At 49.2% G+C, this 22,122-nt stretch overlaps 1 protein-coding gene across 1 annotated transcript in view; it reads left to right on the forward strand.

The window, feature by feature from the left end:
* Nucleotides 1–22,122, forward strand: part of ACSBG2 (acyl-CoA synthetase bubblegum family member 2) — a 355,967-nt gene that overhangs the window by 54,365 nt on the left and 279,480 nt on the right. The window contains exon 2 of the mRNA XM_029610908.1: nt 15,860–15,998. The gene's annotated coding sequence lies outside the window, so the exon portion shown is untranslated. The remainder of the gene's footprint in view (nt 1–15,859; nt 15,999–22,122) is intronic.

The following is a 22,122-nucleotide window of genomic DNA, read 5'->3' on the forward strand; positions in this document are numbered from 1 at the left end:
TAGCCCCGCCAGCAGCGGGCCCCCAAACCCCAATCAGCGCCCCAGCAAGCCCCGGCCATGGGCTTTTGACTGGCGAGGGAGCAAACGTAAGCTGGCAGTTCCTCTGGTGCCCAATCCCCCAGTCGGTGGCAGGCTCCTTAGTTTCGCCCAACACTGGGAAGAGATCACATCGGACTGCTGGGTCCTCTTCATCATCCGCCAGGGTACCGTCTGTACTTCAGTCGGCTCCCAGGGACCTCTCCCCCGTGTCCATCATGGGGTTCATCCACTCAATTGGTCGTTCTTTAAACATAACTCTCCACCCTCCTTTTAAACTAGAACAAAGGGGAAAGCTGACAGTCACTCAGCAGCGCATGGTTCGGAGAGAGGTATCTTTAAAGGATACTAATGATGCATTAGAATTAGGGCATCCCGACAGTGAGGTTCCAATAATTAGAAAAGTAGTCCAAGTGCCTGTAACTAAAAACTCACCTGAGCTAAAAAATTCTAACTTATCCCTATCAATTAAAAAGCAGAATGAAAATACAAACAAAAAACAAACTTTGAAATGTTTGTATACTAATGCCAGAAGTCTAAGAAGTAAGATGGGAGAATTAGAATGTATAGCAGTAAATGATGACATAGACTTAATTGGCATCTCAGAGACATGGTGGAAAGAGGATAACCAATGGGACAGTGCTATACCAGGGTACAAATTATATCGCAATGACAGAGAGGAGCACTCGGGAGGAGGTGTGGCACTTTATGTCCGGGATGGCATAGAGTCCAACAGGATAAACATCCTGCATGAGACTAAATACAAAATTGAATCTTTATGGGTAGAAATCCCTTGTGTGTCAGGGAAGACTATAGTGATAGGGGTATACTACCGTCCACCTGGTCAAGATGGTGAGATGGACAGTGAAATGCTAAGAGAAATTAGGGAAGCTAACCAAATTGGTAGTGCAGTAATAATGGGAGACTTCAATTACCCCAATATAGACTGGGTAAATGTATCATCGGGTCACGCTAGAGAGATAACGTTCCTGGATGGAATAAATGTTAGCTTTATGGAGCAATTGGTTCAGGAACCGACGAGAGAGGGAGCAATTTTAGATCTAATTCTCAGTGGAGCACAGGACTTGGTGAGAGAGGTAACAGTGGTGGGGCCGCTTGGCAATAGTGATCATAATATGATCAAATTTGATTTAATGACTGGAAAAGGAACAGTGTGCAAATCCAAGGCCCTCGTGCTAAACTTTCAAAAGGGAAACTTTGATAAAATGAGAAAAATTGTTAGAAAAAAACTGAAAGGAGCAGCTACAAAAGTAAAAAATGTCCAAGAAGCGTGGTCATTGTTAAAAAATACCATTCTAGAAGCACAGTCCAGATGTATTCCACACATTAAGAAAAGTTATAAATAAATAAATTAATTAAGAGAGGTGGAAAGAAGGCAAAACAATTACTGGCATGGTTAAAAGGGGTGGTGAAAGAAGCTATTTTAGCCAAAAGATCTTCATTCAAAAATTGGAAGAAGGATCCAACAGAAGAAAATAGGATAAAGCATAAACATTGGCAAGTTAAATATAAGACATTGATAAGACAGGCTAAGAGAGAATTTGAAAAGAAGTTGGCTGTAGAGGCAAAAACTCACAGTAAAAACTTTTTAAAATATATCCGAAGCAGAAAGCCTGTGAGGAAGTCAGTTGGATCGAGGGGTTAAAGGGGCACTTAGAGAAGATAAGGCCATCGCGGAAAGATTAAATGATTTCTTTGCTTCGGTGTTTACTGAAGAGGATGTTGGGGAGGTACCCGTAATGGAGAAGGTTTTCATGGGTAATGATTCAGATGGACTGAATCAAATCACGGTGAACCTAGAAGATGTGGTAGGCCTGATTGACAAACTGAAGAGTAGTAAATCACCTGGACCGGATGGTATACACCCCAGAGTTCTGAAGGAACTAAAAAAATGAAATTTCAGACCTATTAGTAAAAATTTGTAACTTATCATTAAAATCATCCATTGTACCTGAAGACTGGAGGATAGCAAATGTAACCCCAATATTTAAAAGGGCTCCAGGGGCAATCCGGGAAACTACAGACCGGTTAGCCTGACTTCAGTGCCAGGAAAAATAGTGGAAAGTGTTCTAACATCAAAATCACAGAACATATAGAAAGACATGGTTTAATGGAACAAAGTCAGCATGGCTTTACCCAAGGCAAGTCTTGCCTCACAAATCTGCTTCACTTTTTTGAAGGAGTTAATAAACATGTGGATAAAGGTGAACCTGTAGATATAGTATACTTGGATTTCCAGAAGGCGTTTGACAAAGTTCCTCATGAGAGGCTTCTAGGAAAAGTAAAAAGTCATGGGATAGGTGGCGATGTCCTTTCGTGGATTGCAAACTGGCTAAAAGACAGGAAACAGAGAGTAGGATTAAATGGCAATTTTCTCAGTGGAAGGGAGTGGACAGTGGAGTGCCTCAGGGATCTGTATTGGGACCCTTACTTTTCAATGTATTTATAAATGATCTGGAAAGAAATACGAGTGAGATAATCAAATTTGCAGATGACACAAAATTGTTCAGAGAAGTTAAATCACAAGCAGATTGTGATAAATTGCAGGAAGACCTTGTGAGACTGGAAAATTGGGCATCCAAATGGCAGATGAAATTTAATGTGGATAAGTGCAAGGTGATGCATATAGGGAAAAATAACCCATGCTATAATTACACAATGTTGGGTTCCATATTAGGTGCTACAACCCAAGAAAGAGATCTAGGTGTCATAGTGGATAACACATTGAAATCGTCAGTACAGTGTGCTGCGGCAGTCAAAAAAGAAAACAGAATGTTGGGAATTATTAGAAAGGGAATGGTGAATAAACGGAAAATGTCATAATGCCTCTGTATCGCTCCATGGTGAGACCCGCACCTTGAATACTGTGTACAATTCTGGTCGCCGCATCTCAAAAAAGATATAGTTGCGATGGAGAAGGTACAGAGAAGGGCAATCAAAATGATAAAGGGGATGGAACAGTTCCCCTATGAGGAAAGGCTGAAGAGGTTAGAGCTGTTAAGCTTGGAGAAGAGACGACTGAGGGGGGATATGATAGAGGTGTTTAAAATCATGAGAGGTCTAGAACGGGTAGATGTGAATCAGTTATTTACTCTTTCGGATAGTAGAAAGACTAGGGGGCACTCCATGAAGTTAGCATGGGGCACATTTAAAACTAATCGGAGAAAGTTCTTTTTTATTCAACGCACAATTAACTCTGGAATTTGTTGCCAGAGGATGTGGTTAGTGCAGTTAGTATAGCTGTGTTTAAAAAAGGATTGGATAAGTTCTTGGAGGAGAAGTCCATTACCTGCTATTAAGTTCACTTAGAGAATAGCCACTGCCATTAGCAATGGTTACATGGAATAGACTTAGTTTTTGGGTACTTGCCAGGTTCTTATGGCCTGGATTGGCCACTGTTGGAAACAGGATGCTGGGCTTGATGGACCCTTAGTCCGACCCAGTATGGCATTTTCTTATGTTCTTATGTTCTCCTTGCAGTGGAACAGGTCCCTTGCAAACAGGGCCAAGGGTTCTACTCGAGATATTTCCTCATCCCGAAAAGAAATGGCGGCTTGCGCCCCATTTTCGACCTCAGGACGCTGAACAAGTTTCTCAAAAGAGAAAAATTCAAGATGGTCTCTCTGGGCACGCTGATCCTGCTCCTCCGAAGAGGAGACTGGCTTTGTTCCCTCGACCTCAAGGAAGCATGTGCACACATTGCAATTTTACCCAACCACCTCTGCTTCTTGGTGGGGAATGCACATTTCCAGTACAAAATGCTGCCCTTTGGGCTGGCATCAGCCCCCACGTCTTCACCAAATGTTTGGCGGTGGTGGCTGCCTACCTTAGGCATCGCTCGGTCCATGTGTTTCCATAGCTGGACAACTGGCTGGTCAAGAGCGACTCTTGCTCAGGGGCTTTGCACGCTCTGGCCTTAATGATGCAGACCCTGAGAACATTGGGATTCATTATCAATTTCTCCAAGTTGCACCTCTGTCCGTCCTCCCAGCTGGACTTCATTGGTGCCAGGTTGGACACAATGCAAGTGAAAGCTTTCCTACCCAAGGACCAGACGATCGCCCTTGCCTTGCTGGCTACCCTAATCCACAATAGCAGGAGGGTGTGTTATAATTAGTGAGGTTTGGGTGGACCCTTGGACACTATGGCAGTTGACCACGCCCACTGGGGAAGGTCCCGTGAGGGGTCACAGGTCAGGCTCAGCTGAGGACACACAAACACAGAGATTGATCTTTTATTAAACAATGTGGTGAAGCCACCAGAGGTGGCAGTGGTGAGTAGTTGAAGTAGCCCAGCTGGGCTAGTGAAAATAATGAGTACAGTGGAATATGCACAAAACCCCAGTATGGAGAACCCCAGGATAGGGATAGCAGGCCCTTGAGGAGCGAGTACCTGAGAGCTGAGAGGCTTGAAGGTGATGTACTCACACAGCGGTTCCACGTAGGAGATGGCACCAGGGCTGGAACGGAGGCAGACCCTCGAGGAGCAAGTACCTGGTTCCAGGGAACGGCTCTGAAGTGAAGATGGTAGTACTCACTGGTGTTGAAGATAGCTAATACTTCCAGGCAGAAGAGAAGGTAGGAGCAGGCAGCAGAGTCAGGGAACATAGGCCCTCGAGGAGCGAGTACTGGTCTCCTGATAGCGACCTGAAAAGTAAATGAGGCCCCCGAGGAGCGGGTACCCCATTAGCGTTAACAGTCCAATGAAGATTGGAGGCAGAGTAGCTGGGTACGGAGAGCGAATCCCATCCGCAAGAGATCCTTTGATAACTCAAAGGCTAGCAAACAATGTAGGCTTTAAATATCAGGGCAGCGTGACGTCATCACAGGGGGACGCCCCTGAGGTTCGCGCCAAGTAGGAAGTAAGAGAGAGGGTCGCGCGGTGCGCGCGCCCTAAGGTACTAGTGGAGCATGGCGGGAGGCTGCGCCCAAGCTGGTCCGGGGACGCCGGAGAGAGCGACAGGCAGACGCCGCGGCAGCCAGGCGTCCATCAACAGCAAGAGGAGGTGCCAGGAAAGAAAGGTAGGCGGAGTGAAGCCGTCGGGAAGGGATGATTGCAACAGGGTGCCAGCTCAGCTCTTGATCCGCCTACTGTTCCACATGGCGTCCTCTGTCTATGTGACTCCCCTTACCTGCCTCCACATGAGGAGTTCTCAGTGGGCCTTATGATCCCAGTGACAGCAGGCATCTCAGGATGTAGAAGCTCTAGTCACAGTCATGGACCCTCTCAGGGTCTCTCTGGCCTGGTGGGAAACCCTCTCCAATCTGGAATGCGGGCTTCCTTTTTAGCCTGCACCGCCCCAGGTGATCCTCACCACTAATGGTTCCCCCCAGAGGTGGGGAGCCCACACGAATGGGCTACACACTCAAGGTTTTTGAACTGTCACCGAGGCAAGTTGCCAGATAAACCTTCTGGAGCTTTGGGTGATATGGTACGTCTTGTGGGCCTTCAGAAATCAGTTGTTGTCCAAGGAAGTTCTCATCAGGACGGACAACTAGATCACAAAGTGGTACATCAACAAACAGGGCGGCATGGGTTTATTCCTCCTCTGCAACACAGGTTTGGAACTGGGCTGTTTCCCAAGGAATGTATCTCCGGGCCACCTACCTGCCAGTTCAGCTCAATATGCTGGCGGACCACCTCATCCGGTCCTTCCAGCCACACAAGTGGTTCCTCAACCCGGCGGTAGCGACTGACCTGTTTTGCCGGTGGGGTACATCGGATGTAGACCTGTTTGCATCCCCTCTCAACCACAAGGTGAGCAGGCTCTGCTCCCTGACGGCAGGGAACAGCCATCCAGCCTGCAATGCCTTTTCCCTTCACTGGGGGCAGGGCCTCCTGTATGCATACCCCCCTCTGTCTCTGCTACCGAATACCCTGTCAAAGCTCCAGCAGGACAGGGGGACCATGATTCTCATGGCACCCTCCTGGCCAAGGCAGATTTGGTTCTCACTTCTCCAGGACCTCTTGGTGCGTACACCCATCCCACTGGGGACGGCACCCAACCTCCATATCACAGAACCAGGGCACCCTGCGCCACCCCAACCTTTGGGCAGTGGCCCTTACGGCTTGGATGTTGAGCGCTTAATCCTCCAGCCCTTACAGCTCTTGGACTGTGTTTCCAGGGTTCTGGTAGAGTCCAGGAAACCTTTGACACTGAAGTCCTACAACTCCAAATGGAAACATTTTTCCATTTGGTGTGGGAGGCATGGGTTAGACCCCTTCTCGTGCCCTCTCCCCCCAGCTGTTGGGCTACCTGTGGCACTTATCTGAGTCTGGGCTCCAGACCAGCTCCATCAGGGTGTACTTCAGTGCGGTAAGCGCGTATTACTGAGGTGTCGCTGGTACACCCATTTCGGTCCAGCCTCTGGTTGGTCGTTTCATGCAGGGTCTCCTCCAACTGAAGCCCCTGCTTTGATCACCAGCAGTATCCTAGGATCTCACCATCATCCTGGCACGACTGATGCGGCCTCCCTTTGAGCCTTTGCAGTGACCTGAAGCTCCTCACCTGGAAAGTCATATTCCTGGTGGTGATCACTTCCGCTCGCAGGGTCAGTGAGCTCCAGGCTTTGGTTATGTACACACCTTACACAAAGTTCTTCCATGACTGTGTGGTTCTGCGTATCATTCTAAGTTCCTGCCCAAGGTGATGACTGATTTTCATATCAATCAGTCCATTGTTTACCACCTTTTTTCCGAGGCCTCATTCCGATCCAGGGGAATGGGCTCTTCATACCCTGGACTGTAAACAGGCCTTGGACTTCTACCTAGATCGCACAGCGAGCCATAGCAGTCCACCCAGCTCTTTGTGTAATTTGATCCCAACATGCTGGGGATGGCGTGGGAAAACAGACCTTGTCTAACTGGCTGGCAGATTGCATCGCCTTCTGCTATGCGCAGGCAGGCCTTCAATTAGCCAGGAAAATAAAGGCTCACTCTGTGCAAGCGTTGGTGGCTTACTTGCGTTCAGTCCCCTTGCAGAAATTTGCCGGGCCACAACCTGGAGTTCTATCCACACCTTTGCAGCCCATTACTGCCTTGACAGGGATAGCCATCAGGACAGTGCCTTCTGTCAGTTCGTCCTGCGCAACCTGTTCCAGACCTGAACCCAACTCTCTCTGCTCGTGCTTCTTGTGGGAACCAGAAGGTCTCCTGTTACCCACAGTACCACAGTTGTGTTATGCCCATTAACATTTTGTTTGGATGCTGTTGGTCTCTCTAACTAAAACTGACGATCTGGAGCTCTGTACTCCCCCACATGTGAGGACTACCATCCTGCTTGTCCTAGGAGAAAGTCCAGTTGCTTACCTGTAGCAGATGTTCTCCTAGGACAGAGGATGGTAGTCCTCAGGAATCCGCCCGCCTCCCCACGATGTTGGGTTCACCTTCGGTTTGTTGTTTTTATTTTTTTGCTCATCTGTTTTGCTATATTAAGAGACTGAAGGGGGACCTCGCATGGATGCGCAGATAGTAACAGGCTGGGCATGCTCAGTCTGTTGGTCAAAGCTTCTAGAAACTTTGACAAAAGTTTTCCGTGTCGGGCTCCTTCGGATGATATCACCCACATTTATTTATTTATTTATTTTAAATCTTTTCTATACCGTCGTTTGGAGGATACCGTCACAAGGGTTTACATCAAGGCACATAAAATTTATGATACTGTGATTTGCACATTTACAAGGGTGCCATAAGGTTCGGTAACATAGTTAGTGATCAATAATGTTAAATGTAATTAATCATGTCCATGTTTCTATCTCGGTTTTTATTACAGAATTAACTTTAAGATTGTGACTGGTCCTTTAAAGACTACACACTTAGTGAATACGGCAGTGTGTGTGGATGTTATATTGATCGTGCTTTCTCCTAGGACTGTTGCGGTCCCGACCGCCTCCACCCCCGTCGGGCTCGGGGCCTCTTACCTTCCCGGGGGCCACGGAGAGGGACGCCCTGCTTCTGGACTACCGAACCGCGTGGCCCCTTGTACGTGTCCTTGTTGCGTACAGGCGGAGCTGTGGACCCTTGGGCCGGCCTGGAGGTTGTAAAAAGGGAGGCCGGGAGGCAGAGCTGGGGAGGAGTAGCAGAAGACTTCACCCACGCGGTGCGGTACCCCCCAGGAGGCGCCCGTAGGGACCGACCGCGGGGACTAAGGCGTGAGAAGTTCAGGAGCGGCTGGTACAAACTGGAACAAGAGCAAAGGACAACCAGCAACTGGAGTTCAGAGTCTATGGTAGTCCATGAGCAGGACCAGGGGCCGGATGGAGAATCGGGCCCAGGCTGGCAAAGGAGGCAGGTGAGCGTGCCAAGCCTAGAACTCAAGGTCCAGCAGGCCCAAGGTAGGGGCCGAAGGCCAGCAGGGAAGTCAGGAGCAATCCGGGGTCGAACCCAGGAATCAGCAGCAAGACTGGAGTCCAAAGTCAGTAGCCAGACCAAGTTCGGGGCAGGTAGGAAGCAGGAGCGTCAGGAACAAGCCGGAGTCGAAAACCAAGAATCAGCAGCAGAACTGGAGTATCAGCAGCAACTCAAGGCACAGAGGAACTGTGTGAACCTCGTTGCAAGGCAAAGTGAGGAAGTCTGGGGTCTGCTTATATACTCTTGCCGATGAGTGACATCACCTCGGGGGCGGAGCAGCACTTCCGGGTACTGAGGCTTAAGTACCCAGCCCTTGCGCGCGTGAGGCCGGCGAGGTGGGCGGAGTCCGGGGAGGCTTTCGCGGCGTTTTCGTGAGGCAAGGCCGGAGCCATGTGGCTGGGCCCGGGCGAGCTATGGCGTCCCTCTCCATGGACAGGAAGAAGGCAAGAGATCCCGGGCTTGAGTGGAGCGAGACCAGAGCCGAGTGGGGAGTCCTCACGAGGAAGCACAGGAGCCACGCGGTCTGGTAGTCCAGAAGCAGGGCGTCCCTCTCCGTGGCCCCCGGGAAGGTAAGAGGCCCCGAGCCCGATGGGGGTGGAGGCGGTCGGGACCGCAACAGTCCTAGGAGAATACCTGTTACAGGTAAGCAACTGCGCTTTCACAGAAGTTTCCCAATCAGAGGGGCACAAGGCAGGGATGCCCGTTATCGCCACTGTTGTTTGATCTATCTATAGAAGTACTGGCCCAGACAATATGAGAAGATGTGGAAATTGGGGGTATCGGTTTTTTGGTAGGAATCATAAAATATCTTTATATGCAGGCAATGTGCTGTTGTACCTTACAGATATTGCCAATTCAGCACCTAAAGTTATCAGGATTTTGCAGGAGTATGGAGGGGTTTCAGGATACAAAATCAATTATCAGAAATTGGAGGTGTTTTTGGTGGGAGGAACAACTGAACGGATGGTATCGGAATGTATGAAGGAGAGTTTCAAATATTTGGGCATTTTTATTCCACAAAACTGGTCGGATATGTACCGAATGAATTAAACACCGGTTTACAATAAGATAGTGTAGGGTTTGCATCAGTAGTCAAGACTGGGTGGCATAGGGATACTTAAAATGAATATTTTACCTAGGATTATGTATTTGTTTCAACATATCCCTATTGACATGCCTAGAAAATTCTTTGATAATCTTAATGGGTTGATATCACTGTTTATTTGGCATGGCAGGGTCCCAAGAGTAAAACTGAGCGTGCTATGGAAAACAAAAAAAAATGGGGATGGCACTAGGGTATTATTGGGTTTCAAGACCAAGCCTGAGACTGTTCACAACCCTGGTAATCGCTAGAGGCGGGACTATCAGGGAGCATAGATAGCGCTATTGCCATGTATGCTTGCCACCTCGGTGCAGGTGAGAAGAATTACACACACTAGTCCAATAATAGCGCATATGCAGACCATGTGCAGGGTAAAAGGGGTGGCTGTGGATGTGCATGCACTGATGGCTGTGTTATGGAGGAGCCCTTTCCTTTTCAATTGCTACCTTTCATACTGACTTTCATAGTTGGTGGAGGAAGAGCTTGAGACATTTGGGACAGATGTTGGACGAAGAGAGGTGGTGTTCATTTGAGGATTTGCAATTGAAATATGATCTAGGTGAGGAGACTAGGGGGAGCTAAGATAGGTTAAAGGCCCAGATGCTTAAGACAGAGAGGGTGATGTGGGTTACCCAATTACTGTCCCGAGTGGAAAAGGTGTTCCTGTCTGCAGGGACAAATAAAAGGGACATTGCCAATTTATAGTGGGCAATTATATTGATGCATAAGGAGAAGGAAACAAATGCAACATTGACAGAGCAATGGAACACTGAGCTGGGATTTAATTTAACAGATAGAGAATGGGGTTGCATTTGGAAAAAAGTACATAAGATTTCAATATGCAGTCGCAGAACAGAGTTATATAAATTGGTGAGAAGAACTTATAGATTTCCCCAGGGGAAGTGGTGGAGTTGTGGGGAGGAGGGGTTCCATCTACATGTATGGTGGACATGTCCAGTGGTACAGACCTTTTGGAAATGGGTGGAAGACAAAATGCTTGAAATAATGCCCAGTGAGTCTTACCCCGGCATTGTGCTTTTTTAGGCTCTGTGCTGATGAGGCGTTAGCCAGCTTCCTTCGTAAATTGGGGAATCATCTTATTCATGCTGCTAGGTTCACCATCACAACATATTGGAAGTCACAACCTTTGATATTTCACTATATAAGCAAGTACAGGATGTTGCAATTATTGAAAATATAACTTTTGTTCTTCACAAGAAGGTATTTTAGTATGATAAAGTGTGAGGACCTTATTTGGCAGTATGTGGGTGATGGGGAGGAGATCACCTAATGAAGGGGGCCACAGTACAGATATTTTGATTGCTCAGATGGAGTTTGGGATATGCAGATTATGTTCTTTGTTACGCAATAGAATTCCTATATCTAGAGATATCAACTTCTGCTATCTTGCTGGATGTATTGTGTTTTTGACAAATTGTCGCTGCATGTTTAAATAAACAGTGGTAAAAAATAAGATTTAAACAGAACCTCTTTAGGTATCCTGCATCACTTTTACTTTAATATCTACTTAAACTTTCCAGCTCTGGTCTGAAAACTAACCCAGTCAGAGTACACGTTAGTTCCATAGCAGTATACCAAAAAAAATTGCAAAGTGTTCCTATCTCTCATCAATCTATAATTGTCAAATTAATGAAAGGTCTCACACATCTGAACCCTCCTAAAAGGATCCTGTACCTTGGGATCTGAAGGAGTCCTTGCATAGTTCATGAAGCTGCCATTCAAGCCCTTAGCAATGGCAGAACTAAAATTCAATTTTTTGCTAAGTATTTTTAATAGCAGTTGCTTCTGCTCGAAGAGTAACAGGCCGATACAGTAACAGGCCGATACAGTAAAACTGCTTTTCTGTGCACCCAAAAGTAAAAAAAAAAAGTAAATGAAAAAAAAAATTTAAAATGGGCCCGCGGGTTGAAAACCGGACGCTCAATTTTGCCGGCATCCAGTTTCCGAACCAGTGGCTGTCAGCGGGCTCGAGAACCGACGCCGGCAAAATTGAGCGTCGACTGTCAAACCCGCTGACAGCCGCCACTCCTGTCCAAAAAGAGGCGCTAGGGATACACTAGTGTTGTTATAGAGTCTCAGTTTAGTGGACCCTTGGGCCGACCTGCAAGAGACTGGGAAAGATATTCACTGTCTCTGGTACACCGCAGGCCGGGAGGCAGATGTTCAGGCAGGACGTGGAGGTGCTCTTCACCCTGGAAACTGGTGCTCCTCCGGGAGGAGCCCGTAGGAGCCCAGCCGCTGGGACTTAGGTGAGGCTTCACCCTTGGAAGCCGAAGCCTCCCCAGGAGGAGCCCGGCCGCTGGGACTTAGGCGGGTTGATGATCTTGAGACTGAAGCGGGCAGGCTGATAAGCAGGACTAAGAACTGGAACCAGACTAGAACAGTAGGCAGGAACTGTAGCAAGACTCGGGTACTGGAACCAGGCAGGAACTGTAGCAGGACTCGGGTACTGGAACCAGGCAGGAACTGTAGCAGGCTCGGGTACTGGAACCAGGCAGGAACTGTAGCAAGACTTGGGAACTGGAACCAAGCAGGTTCTGTAGCAGGCAAGCAGGAACCAAGCAGGTACTGTAGCAGGCAAGCAGGAAAGGAGCGAGTTCCAAAGGCAGCTCACTCCGGGGCACGGAGCAACAGGGAACTGGTTGGTAAGCCCGTTGCAAGGCAAAGACCGAGTGTCCGCGGCCGGCTTATCAAGGCCGCAGCGTCTGACGTCACCACTGGTGGAGTCACCACTGGCGGGAAACGGCCTAGAAAAGTGCTCAAGTGGCGTGCATGTGCGTGCGCCTAGAGGCAGGGCGTCTATGGGAGGCTTCCCGGCGGCGTGGCCCTCGCGGGGGCGCCGCTGAACAGGCCGCGAACTAGGCCAACAGAAGTGGGAACAGGTCCAGGAACACGGAGGTAAGGGTCTGGTTGCGGTGCTCATGGCCAGAATTGTAACAAGTGTCCCTAGCGCTTCTTTTTGCCACGGACCCTAATTTAAATAAATTAATTTACTGTATCACACGCACAGGAGAGTGGGCGCTCGCCTGCTCTCCCACAATTTTTACTGTATCGGCCTGTAAGCTCTAGTCTCATATTTTCCTTATATTCAGTTCTTTCACAAAAGAGTAGTTTTGAAGACTGCATCCTAAATTTCTTTCAAAAGTGGTTTCTGAATTTCATTTAAGTCAGTCCAAGGCTGCACAACCATAAAGGCAGGGCCATATATTGGTCAACAGAAGAACTTTTATATGCTTTTTGCAAAGGATGCAATAATTATTAATTTCTTTTAAAACAACCAAATAGGGTTTTTCAGTTACAAGAAAACTCTTTCTACTTGAATCTCTGACTGCATCATTTACTACTACAATCGGGCAGGACTACATTTTCAAAATAAAATAAAGTCCCATTAATTCAGGCCTACAGCAATTTCTTTAATGCTTCTTTGCTCTGCTTCCATAGAAGATATCTGGAAAGCTGCAAGGTGGTCTTCTATTCATACCTTGTCTGCTCTTTGCTGCCTCTACCTTTCTTTGCATCAAGGCAGAAGCTTTGGCCTGGCAGTTCTTTAAAGCTTATGTAATACCTGCAACTCTACCCTTCATCCATTACTTGTACAGACAGGTTAAATTGTTATGTTACTGAGATAATAAAGTTATCATATGCAGCCCTCAGCTTGGGAATCCCCACCCCTATGGCTGAGCTTTTCCTGCTTATCCTGTTTCAGGTAAGTAAAGTTGCTAAGTAAGTCAGTGCCCCTCTCTGTATTGGGAGATAATAGCTAATGCTATCATTAGTATGGAATTTCTATGCAAGAGTGCCAACTTAAACACACATTTTTTTGCACACAAATCCCCTTGCTGTATCAACAGTAATTTTTGTGCACAAAAAATGTGTGTACAACTGAGGGTTAAACTGCGTGCTGTGTCGAGCACATCTTGTTGCATCGGCCTCAAAATTTATGAGGAACAAGGGTTCATGATGCTCAAGGAATTTTTTCGGGTGGGATGATGAACTAATACCCTCAGTTTCCATTTTTTATTCGTTTACTTCCAGGATTGTCTGTCTCTATCCTTTTTTTGGAGGAAGAGGAGAGGGTGGCAATAGCAATACCTTCCTCCTCCTTGGGGGAGTAGGTAACTTGCTTAACAAACACTAAGGTGCTATCAGCCTTCATTCGCAACTGTCTCAATCTTTACTCTCATTTTCATACAGGCTGATACAGTACAGTGCGCTCCAGTGGAGCTCCAGTGGAGCGCACTGTTAACCCCTTATTCAGTAAGGGGTAATAGCGTGGAGAAAACGCGCGGCCAACCCCCCCGAAACTAATAGCCCCCACAACATGCAAATGCATGTTGATGGCCCTATTATTTATTTATTTATTTATTTATTTTTATTTATTTATTTAAAATTTTTATATACCGACATTCATCCAGGATATCACATCGGTTTACAGTGTAACACAAACAAACGCCAGGCATGGCGCTTTACATTGAACAAATAAAACAAGTTAACAAATGAATAAATGAGGGTGTGAGTAACAAGGGGAAATTTGCATTTAATAATCAACGAGGTTTGTAAATATATACATATGTACAAAAGGAAGACACTAAGAGATAAGCAGTATAGGGGTGCTAGGAGGAGAGGGGGGAGTGGCGAGCAGAGGGAAGGGAACGAGGTGAGGGGGGGAGGAAAAGGTATGAGGTGAGGGGGGGGGAGAAAAAGTGTATGAGGTGAGGGGGGGAGAAAAAGGTAGGAGAAGGGCGAAGTGAGGGGATAGAGGGCCAGAAGAGGGGGCAGAGGAGAGGAAGGGTGGGCAGTGGAGAGGAAGGGAGAAGTTAGGTGTATGCCTTGGTGAAGAGCCAGGTCTTGAGTTTCCGCTTGAACGATTTGAGGCATTCCTCTTGCCGTAGTTCAACTGGCATTGTGTTCCAAAGGGTCGGCCCGGCTATCGATATTGCACGGGCTCTGGTAGATGTTAGTTTGTAGAGTTTAGGGGAAGGGATGGGCATAGTTGCGAGATGTGCGTGTCTAGTGGGCTTATTAGACTGGTGTAAGCGGAAGGATTCATTAAACCAGTTCATTTCAGGATTGTATAAAGCCTTGTGGATGAGAGAGAGAGTCTTATATTGTATACGGGAAGCTATTGGGAGCCAATGTAGATCTTTTAGAACAGGTGTAATATGGTCGTGTCTGCGTAAGTTAGTCAAGATTCGGGCTGTTGTGTTTTGTAAAATTTGAATGGGGTGAATGGCGTTAGGAAGGCCGAGGAGAAGGGAGTTGCAGTAGTCGGTTTTGGCGAAGATGGTGGTTTGGAGCACTGTTTGGAAATCGGGGGGGTGTAGTAAGGGTTTTAGTTTTTTTAGTGTATGTTATTAGTTATTCTATTATGCTATTAGTTATTCCCGCGTGATTCAGTAAGTAAAATGTGCAGCCAAGCCGCACATTTTACTTTCAGAAATTAGCGCCTAACCAAAGGTAGGCGTTAATTTCTGCCGACACCAGGAAAGTGTACAGAAAAGCAGTAAAAACTGCTTTTCTGTACACCCTCCGACTTAATATCATGTCGATATTAAGTCGGAAGTCCCAAAAGTAAAAAATATTAAAAAATTTAAAATCAGCCCGTGGCTTGCAGTTTGAAAACCGGACGCTCAATTTTGCCGGTGTCCGGTTTCCGAACCTGTGGCTGTCAGCGGGTTTGAGAACCGACGCCGGCAAAATTGAGTGGCGACTGTCAAACTCGCTGACAGCCGCCACTCCTGTCAAAAAAAGAGGCACTCGAGATGCGCTAGTGTCCCTAGCGCCTCTTTTTACCACGGGCCCTCATTTGAATACTAAATCGCATGCACAGGAGAGTGGCCTGTGTGTGCGCCGGCCGCGACTTTTACTGTATCGGCCTGATAGTAGGGTGGCTGCAGATTGCAGCTCCCTTTGAAATATATATATATTTTTAAATTATAAAGCACCCAGATCTGTTATATTGACTTTTTCTGTTTGCAAGCTGCAGCATGGTTTGCAGTTAAGCTTTAGTTAGCTAGAATTCTTGTCTTTGGAGAGAGAGTAACTATTTAGCTGTAATTGTTGCTGTCCATAGATGATAAAAGGGTAAAAGACAAAGGCAGATTATCTACCTTCTGTCAAAAGGGATTATGAAAAGAGCTGAAAACCAACCATCTCACACCACCTAGTGGTGAGAAATTTTAAAAGTTCTAGAACTTGGAGGAGCTGTTCAGATACTATTTTCTCAAAGCAACCAAACAAATAAGCAATTATTCTGTTTTATCTCTGAATAAGGCCTGACTAGTTTCTTGTGTAATCTATACTGAAATGAATTTTGTTTTCTTTTCACAGACATGCAACCTATTCCTATAACACAGAAGCTCAAATATATGCCCCAAGCAGTGGAGCTTCTTATTTTGATTCTCAGGGCAGTGGGCCTCAGGTGACCACCACGGTATCTACTTCTGCAGCCATTCCTTCTCATGGTATGGTAGGTATTGCTGTGGATATAGGAAGTAGCCAGATAATTTTAACTCTGGAGTGTACCTTATCCATGGAGGAATGGATAACTCACGGCATATGCTGTCACATACATTTTGTTCATCTCCAGCAATGGCAGGTAGTTTTTAAATCATAGAACATTTTGTATCAAATGGTAGAAAATTTAGAAAAGTCAAATGAGTACAAAAAGTGCATTAAACAAAATATGGAAGCAGCCTGCCTACATTTGTGTCAAAATGCGAGTGTATGGTCCATTCTAGGGAAGATTTTGAAGTCATATCTGTTCAGTTGACCAATTAAAAATCACTTTGCACTATCCCTTTGGGCTCAGTGAAACTTTATTTTTTTTAAAGTTTGCCTGCTCATGGCATTAAACAATGTGTTGGTCCATGTCAGGAAGAATATATGTTGTGCTAAACCCTTTAAAATACGTATAAGTGTACATTAAGAGACTGATATTCCCAAGGGTTTATCTGGATAACTTTTGAGTTATTCAGATAAAGCCTGAGATTTCTCCACCTTGCCACTTACTGGTTCCCTGTACGTACCAGGATCAGTCCAGGACACCTGGGTTGTGACTCCGCACCAGTAGATGGAGACAGAGCAAAACTTGTCGGACTGAGCCATATATTTATTTAGAGGATTTATATACCGATGAACGTTGGGAACATCTCATCGGTTTACATTAAAACAAAATTATAGCTAACCGAGCTTTACATGGTAATTGGAACCAATTGTAACAAGGAACAGAACAGATAATAACAGGACAACATTAGAACTTAACTTATGAAGGGGAATAAGTAAAAATGGATCAAACACATATATAATAGGGAAATATATGACCCGGTGCCAGTCACAGCCCCTCAGTCTTACTCTGTCTCCAGTAGATGGTGCAGGTGCAGTCACAGCCCATGCCTGCCCTGGTTCTGGTAGTCAGTCAGGGTTAGTTGTTTTTCTTTTAGGAGTTTTCAGTATTGTTAGGTAGGCCTAGTTTGAGATTTCTTCCAAATTGGGTTTGTTTTTTTTTGATTGGAGAGTGAAGTCCCGGCCGCACTGCCTCCCAGGGGGGTTGTGAGGTTCTGAGGGGACCATCCCCCCCTGGTCGAGGCCGCTACTAGAGTCGAGGACCCGGATTTTCTAGTAGCAGCGGCAGGGGTGACACCGGGGAGCCCGGTTCACTCACCCCTGCAGGAACAGGGCTCCAGGACCGAGGACAGCGGCAAGGGTTAGTAAAAAAAAAAAAAAAAAGTTTTCTGGTTTGTTTTGTTTGTTGCTGCCGGCTCCCCGTTACCTTGCGTCGCCGCTCCGTTTTCTCTCGAGGGAAGGCACTGCGGGTAGGAGGGAGGTCGCCGAGTTTGTTTTCAATTTTGGTCGCGTCTCTCTCTTTATTTTCACCGCGATCGCCGGCATGCCGCGTGGTTCTTCCTGTCGGGCCTGCGGCTCGGCGCGCGCGCGCCTTTCGCGGGAGAGCCTCTGTACGGCCTGCGTCCCGGGCGGAGAGGGGTCGTCCGGGGCACCTCAGGGGACCCGATCCAGGTTTGCGTGGTCGCTGCCGCGCGGTGGGGGCTCGGCTGATAGGCCCCAAGAGCTTTTCCCGCTCAACGCGGGTGTGGTGGCCGTTTTGGCCACCGGCCGCGAAATCGCGCGGGATGCGGCGGTGGATTCAGCTTTGCCTCCCGCACTTTCCCCGCAGCGGGGTGCAGCGGGAGGGGTCGCCCCGGAGGGGCTTAGGTCCCCGGGGGACTCCGGTGACGATTCCTCAGATTCCGGATCTTTTTCAGCTGATTTTGCGCTCTTGCTGCGCAAAGTGCTTAAATGCAAGCGCAGCCGAGGGGGAGGCTCTGTGGGGGGATCCCGCAAGGCCCCACCAAGGAAAAGGAAAGCTAAGGAGGCTGCGGAGGTCGTCCAGGAGCCGTCTCGAGGAAAGCGGCCTCCACGTGGCGTCCCGCAGGAGTCTGATTCAGAGTCTTCCTCTGTGGATGATATGGATTTCCCCGAGGAGCCCCTGAAGGGGGCCGAGGAGGCGGCGGCGGACGGTTCCGCCCAGCCCAGCGCGGGAAAAGGAGCACAGGCCGTGGAAGGGGATGACCCCAAGGTGGTCCGGCTGTTCCGCAGAGAGGAACTGTCCCCACTCATTCCGGCCATTCTGCAGGAGCTGGGAATAGAGGCCCCGCCGGTGGTGGTCCGTCAAGAGGCCAACATGGATCCGGTTCTGTTAGGTCTCACGGGGCCGGCAGTTGCCTTTCCGTTTCACTTTTATTCGACAGATATCCTGTTCCAGGAATGGGATACGCCGGAGCTAGGATTGAAGGTCAGCAAGGCCATGGACAAGCTTTACCCGCTGCCGGAGGAGGCGCTGGAGCTTCTCAAACTTCCAAAGGTGGATTCCGCGGTTTCCGCGGTGACGAAGAGGTCTACCATCCCGGTCACGGGAGCGACGGCTCTCGGGGACATACAGGATAGGAAGCTGGAAGTGCAGCTTAAGAAGATCTTTGAGGTGTCCGCCTGGGCGTGCGGGCTGCCATCTGCACTAACTTCTCTATGCGAGCTAGCCTGCGCTGGGCCCAGGTTCTTCAAGCGAATGCGGGCCTGTCTACGGAAGAGGCATCTCAGGCAGACAGGTTGGAGGCGGCAATAGCGTATGGGGCAGATGCCCTTCACGATCTGCTGCGCACGTCAGCTAGGTCCATGGTGGCGGCTGTGTCGGCGCGCCACCTCCTGTGGCTGCGCAACTGGGCGGCGGATGGCTCTTCCAAGGCTCACCTCGGGGCATTGCCATTCAAGGGGAAGTTGTTGTTTGGCAAGGAGTTGGATGATTTAATGATTTCTCTGGGAGAGAATAGGGCTTTTAAGCTGCCCGAGGACAGATCCAGGACGCGGTCCTCGTTTCCTGCCAGGTCCCGCTTTCGTGGGCCCAGGAAATCGCGTCCTCAAAGGTCCACCGGCCCCTCGTATAGGTCGTCTTCCTCCCGAACCCCTCAGTGGCAGCAGTCCTTTCGGGGGAAACGTTTCGGTAGACAAGGAGGAGCCCCGTCGGGCACGGGGTCTAAGGCTTCGCAATGAAACGTGGCTGGCCCATCCCTCGCCACAGCCTCAGCACGTCATTCCAAATGTCGGGGCGCGTTTAACGTTATTTTTCGAGGAATGGGCCAGCGTGACGTCGGACCAGTGGGTCCTCAACGTGATAAGACACGGCTACGCGTTAGATTTTGCTCGCATCCCAGTGGACAAGTTCCTGGTCTCGCCCTGCAAGGCCCCCAAGAAGAGGGCAGTGGTGCTAGAAACCATCCGACGCTTGGAAAGCTTGGGAGCCATTTCACCCATCCCTGCCGGTCAGCACGGCAAGGGACATTACTCCATTTACTTCATAGTTCCCAAGAAAGACGGCACGTCAAGACCAATACTGGATCTAAAAGGGGTAAACAGATGCCTTCGCGTTCCTCATTTCAAAATGGAGACAATTCGTTCGGTGATCGCCTCGGTGCGCCCAGGCGAATTCCTGGCCTCCCTAGATCTCACGGAAGCGTACCTTCACGTGGGCATTCAGCCATCGTTCCAGTGATTTCTAAGGTTCTGCATCCTGGGAAGGCATTACCAGTTTCGGGCGCTACCGTTTGGTCTCGCGACGGCTCCTCGTACATTCACGAAAGTGATGGTAGTGGTAGCGGCGCAGCTACGCCGCGAAGGCCTTCTGGTTCATCCTTACCTGGACGATTGGTTGATTCGGGCAAAGTCCGAGGGTCAGTGTTGGCTGGCAGTGGCCAGGGTCCTACAGCTTTTGCAATCCCTAGGCTGGGTAGTCAACTTCAACAAGAGTCAACTGACGCCCACACAGACCTTGGAATATCTGGGAGCCGTATTCGACACGAAACAGGGCAAGGTGTTCCTATCTCACGAACGGATATGCAAGCTGCAAGCTCAAGTGAGGCAGTTATTGTCTCTCCGCCACCCGCGGGTCTGCGATTACCTGACGATTTTGGGTTCTATGGCCTCAACGCTCGTGTTGGTTCCCTGGGTGTTCGCTCATCTGCGGCCATTGCAGTCTTCCTTACTATCCTGCTGGAAGCCGGTTTCGGAGGAGTTCCACCTACCGCTTCCACTCGCGGGCCAGGCGAGATCCAGCCTGCTCTGGTGGCTGGATTCCAGTCATCTGTCCTGTGGTGTGTCCCTTCTGGTGCCCAATTGGACGGTGGTAACCACGGATGCCAGTCTCTCCGGTTGGGGAGCGGTTTGCCTAGGAAAGTCGGTTCAGGGCCTATGGACATCGTCGCAAGCCCAGTGGTCTATCAACCGACTAGAGACCAGAGCGATCCGTCTGGCACTGCAAGCCTTCCTACCGCTGGTGCAAGGACAGGCGGTCCGAGTGTTGTCGGACAACGCAACCACCGTGGCCTACATCAATCGCCAAGGCGGGACGAGAAGTCCACTGGTGGCGGAGGAGGCGCAGCTCTTGATGACCTGGGCGGAGAAACATCTAAGCAACGTCGCAGCGTCTCACATTGCCGGAATCGACAACGTCCAGGCGGATTTTCTCAGCCGTCATCACCTGGATCCCGGGGAGTGGGAGCTGGCGGACGAAGCGTTCCGCTTCATTTGCAAGAAGTGGGGAATGCCCCACGTGGATCTGATGGCCACGTGGCACAACGCGAAGGCCCCGAGATTTTACAGTCGGCGTCGAGAAAGGGGAGCAGAAGGCGTCGACGCGTTAGTGCTTCCCTGGCCGACGGATGTGCTGCTGTACGTGTTTCCCCCATGGCCGATGATCGGAAAGATTCTGCGGCGCATAAAATTGCACCCGTCCAATGTGATCATGGTGGCACCGGAGTGGCCGCGCCATCCGTGGTTCGCAGACCTCATCCAGTTGTCGGTGGCGGCGCCCCTTCGTCTCCAGGGGTTCGCGGGGCTCCTACATCAGGGCCCAGTCTGTTTGGAGGATGCGGATCACTTCTGTCTCGCGGCATGGCTTTTGAGAGGAATCGGTTGAAGAGAAAAGGTTACCCAGATGCTGTGATAGCCACGCTGCTGAGGTCCAGGAAGCAGTCTACGTCCCTGGCTTATGTCCGGGTCTGGGTGGTCTTTGAGGATTGGTGCGTGAAGCGTGGTTTGGATCCCACTTCCGCTTCTGTATCCGATATTCTGGCGTTTCTCCAGGCCGGTCTGGCCAAAAGCTTAGCGTGCAGTTCTCTACGGGTCCAAGTGGCGGCGCTTGGTTGTTTGCGAGGTAAGGTCCGGGGAACCTCCCTGGCTCTTCACCCGGATATCTCCCGTTTTCTTCGGGGGGCTAAACATCTCCGTCCTCCATTGCGGCCCCCCTGTCCATCTTGGAACCTCAATTGGGTCCTCTCCGCCTTATGCGCGGTGCCGTTCGAGCCCTTGAAGCGCGCAACTGTTAAGGATCTCACGTTGAAGGCGGTATTCCTGGTGGCGATTTCCTCGGCACGGCGTGTTTCGGAATTGCAGGCGCTGTCCTGTAGGGAACCGTTCTTGCGTATTTCCGATTCAGGAGTTTCCTTGCGGACTGTTCCTTCCTTTTTACCTAAAGTCGTGTCGTCTTTTCACGTAAATCAGTCAGTTGAGCTGCCCGCTTTTGCGGTCGGGGAGTCCTCCGATCCAACGTCGAGGGAACTGAGGAAGCTTGATGTGCGGAGATCCCTCCTTCGCTACCTGGAGGTTACTAATCCATTTCGGGTAACCGATCATCTGTTTGTTTTGTTCTCTGGTCCAAAGAAAGGGGCTGCAGCGTCCCGCATGACGATCGCCCGTTGGCTCAAGGAGGCCATTGGTTCGACGTACTTGGTGCGGGGAAAACCGCTTCCCGTGGGTCTTCGGGCTCACTCGACTCGATCTCAAGCTGCGTCTTGGGCGGAAGCTTCTCAGGTGTCGCCTCAAGAGATTTGTAGGGCGGCTACCTGGAAGTCGTTGCATACCTTTATCAGGCATTACCGATTGGATGTCCGGGCTGCAGAGGCCTGGGGGTTTGGAGAGAGGGTACTCCGATCGGGACTCTCTACTTCCCACCCTCGTTAAGTTGGCTCTGGTACATCCCAGGTGTCCTGGACTGATCCTGGTACGTACAGGGAAAGGAAAATTAGTTTCTTACCTGATAATTTTCG

Source organism: Rhinatrema bivittatum, chromosome 8, assembly GCF_901001135.1.
Source record: "Rhinatrema bivittatum chromosome 8, aRhiBiv1.1, whole genome shotgun sequence".
In the NCBI taxonomy this organism is placed as follows: domain Eukaryota; kingdom Metazoa; phylum Chordata; class Amphibia; order Gymnophiona; family Rhinatrematidae; genus Rhinatrema; species Rhinatrema bivittatum.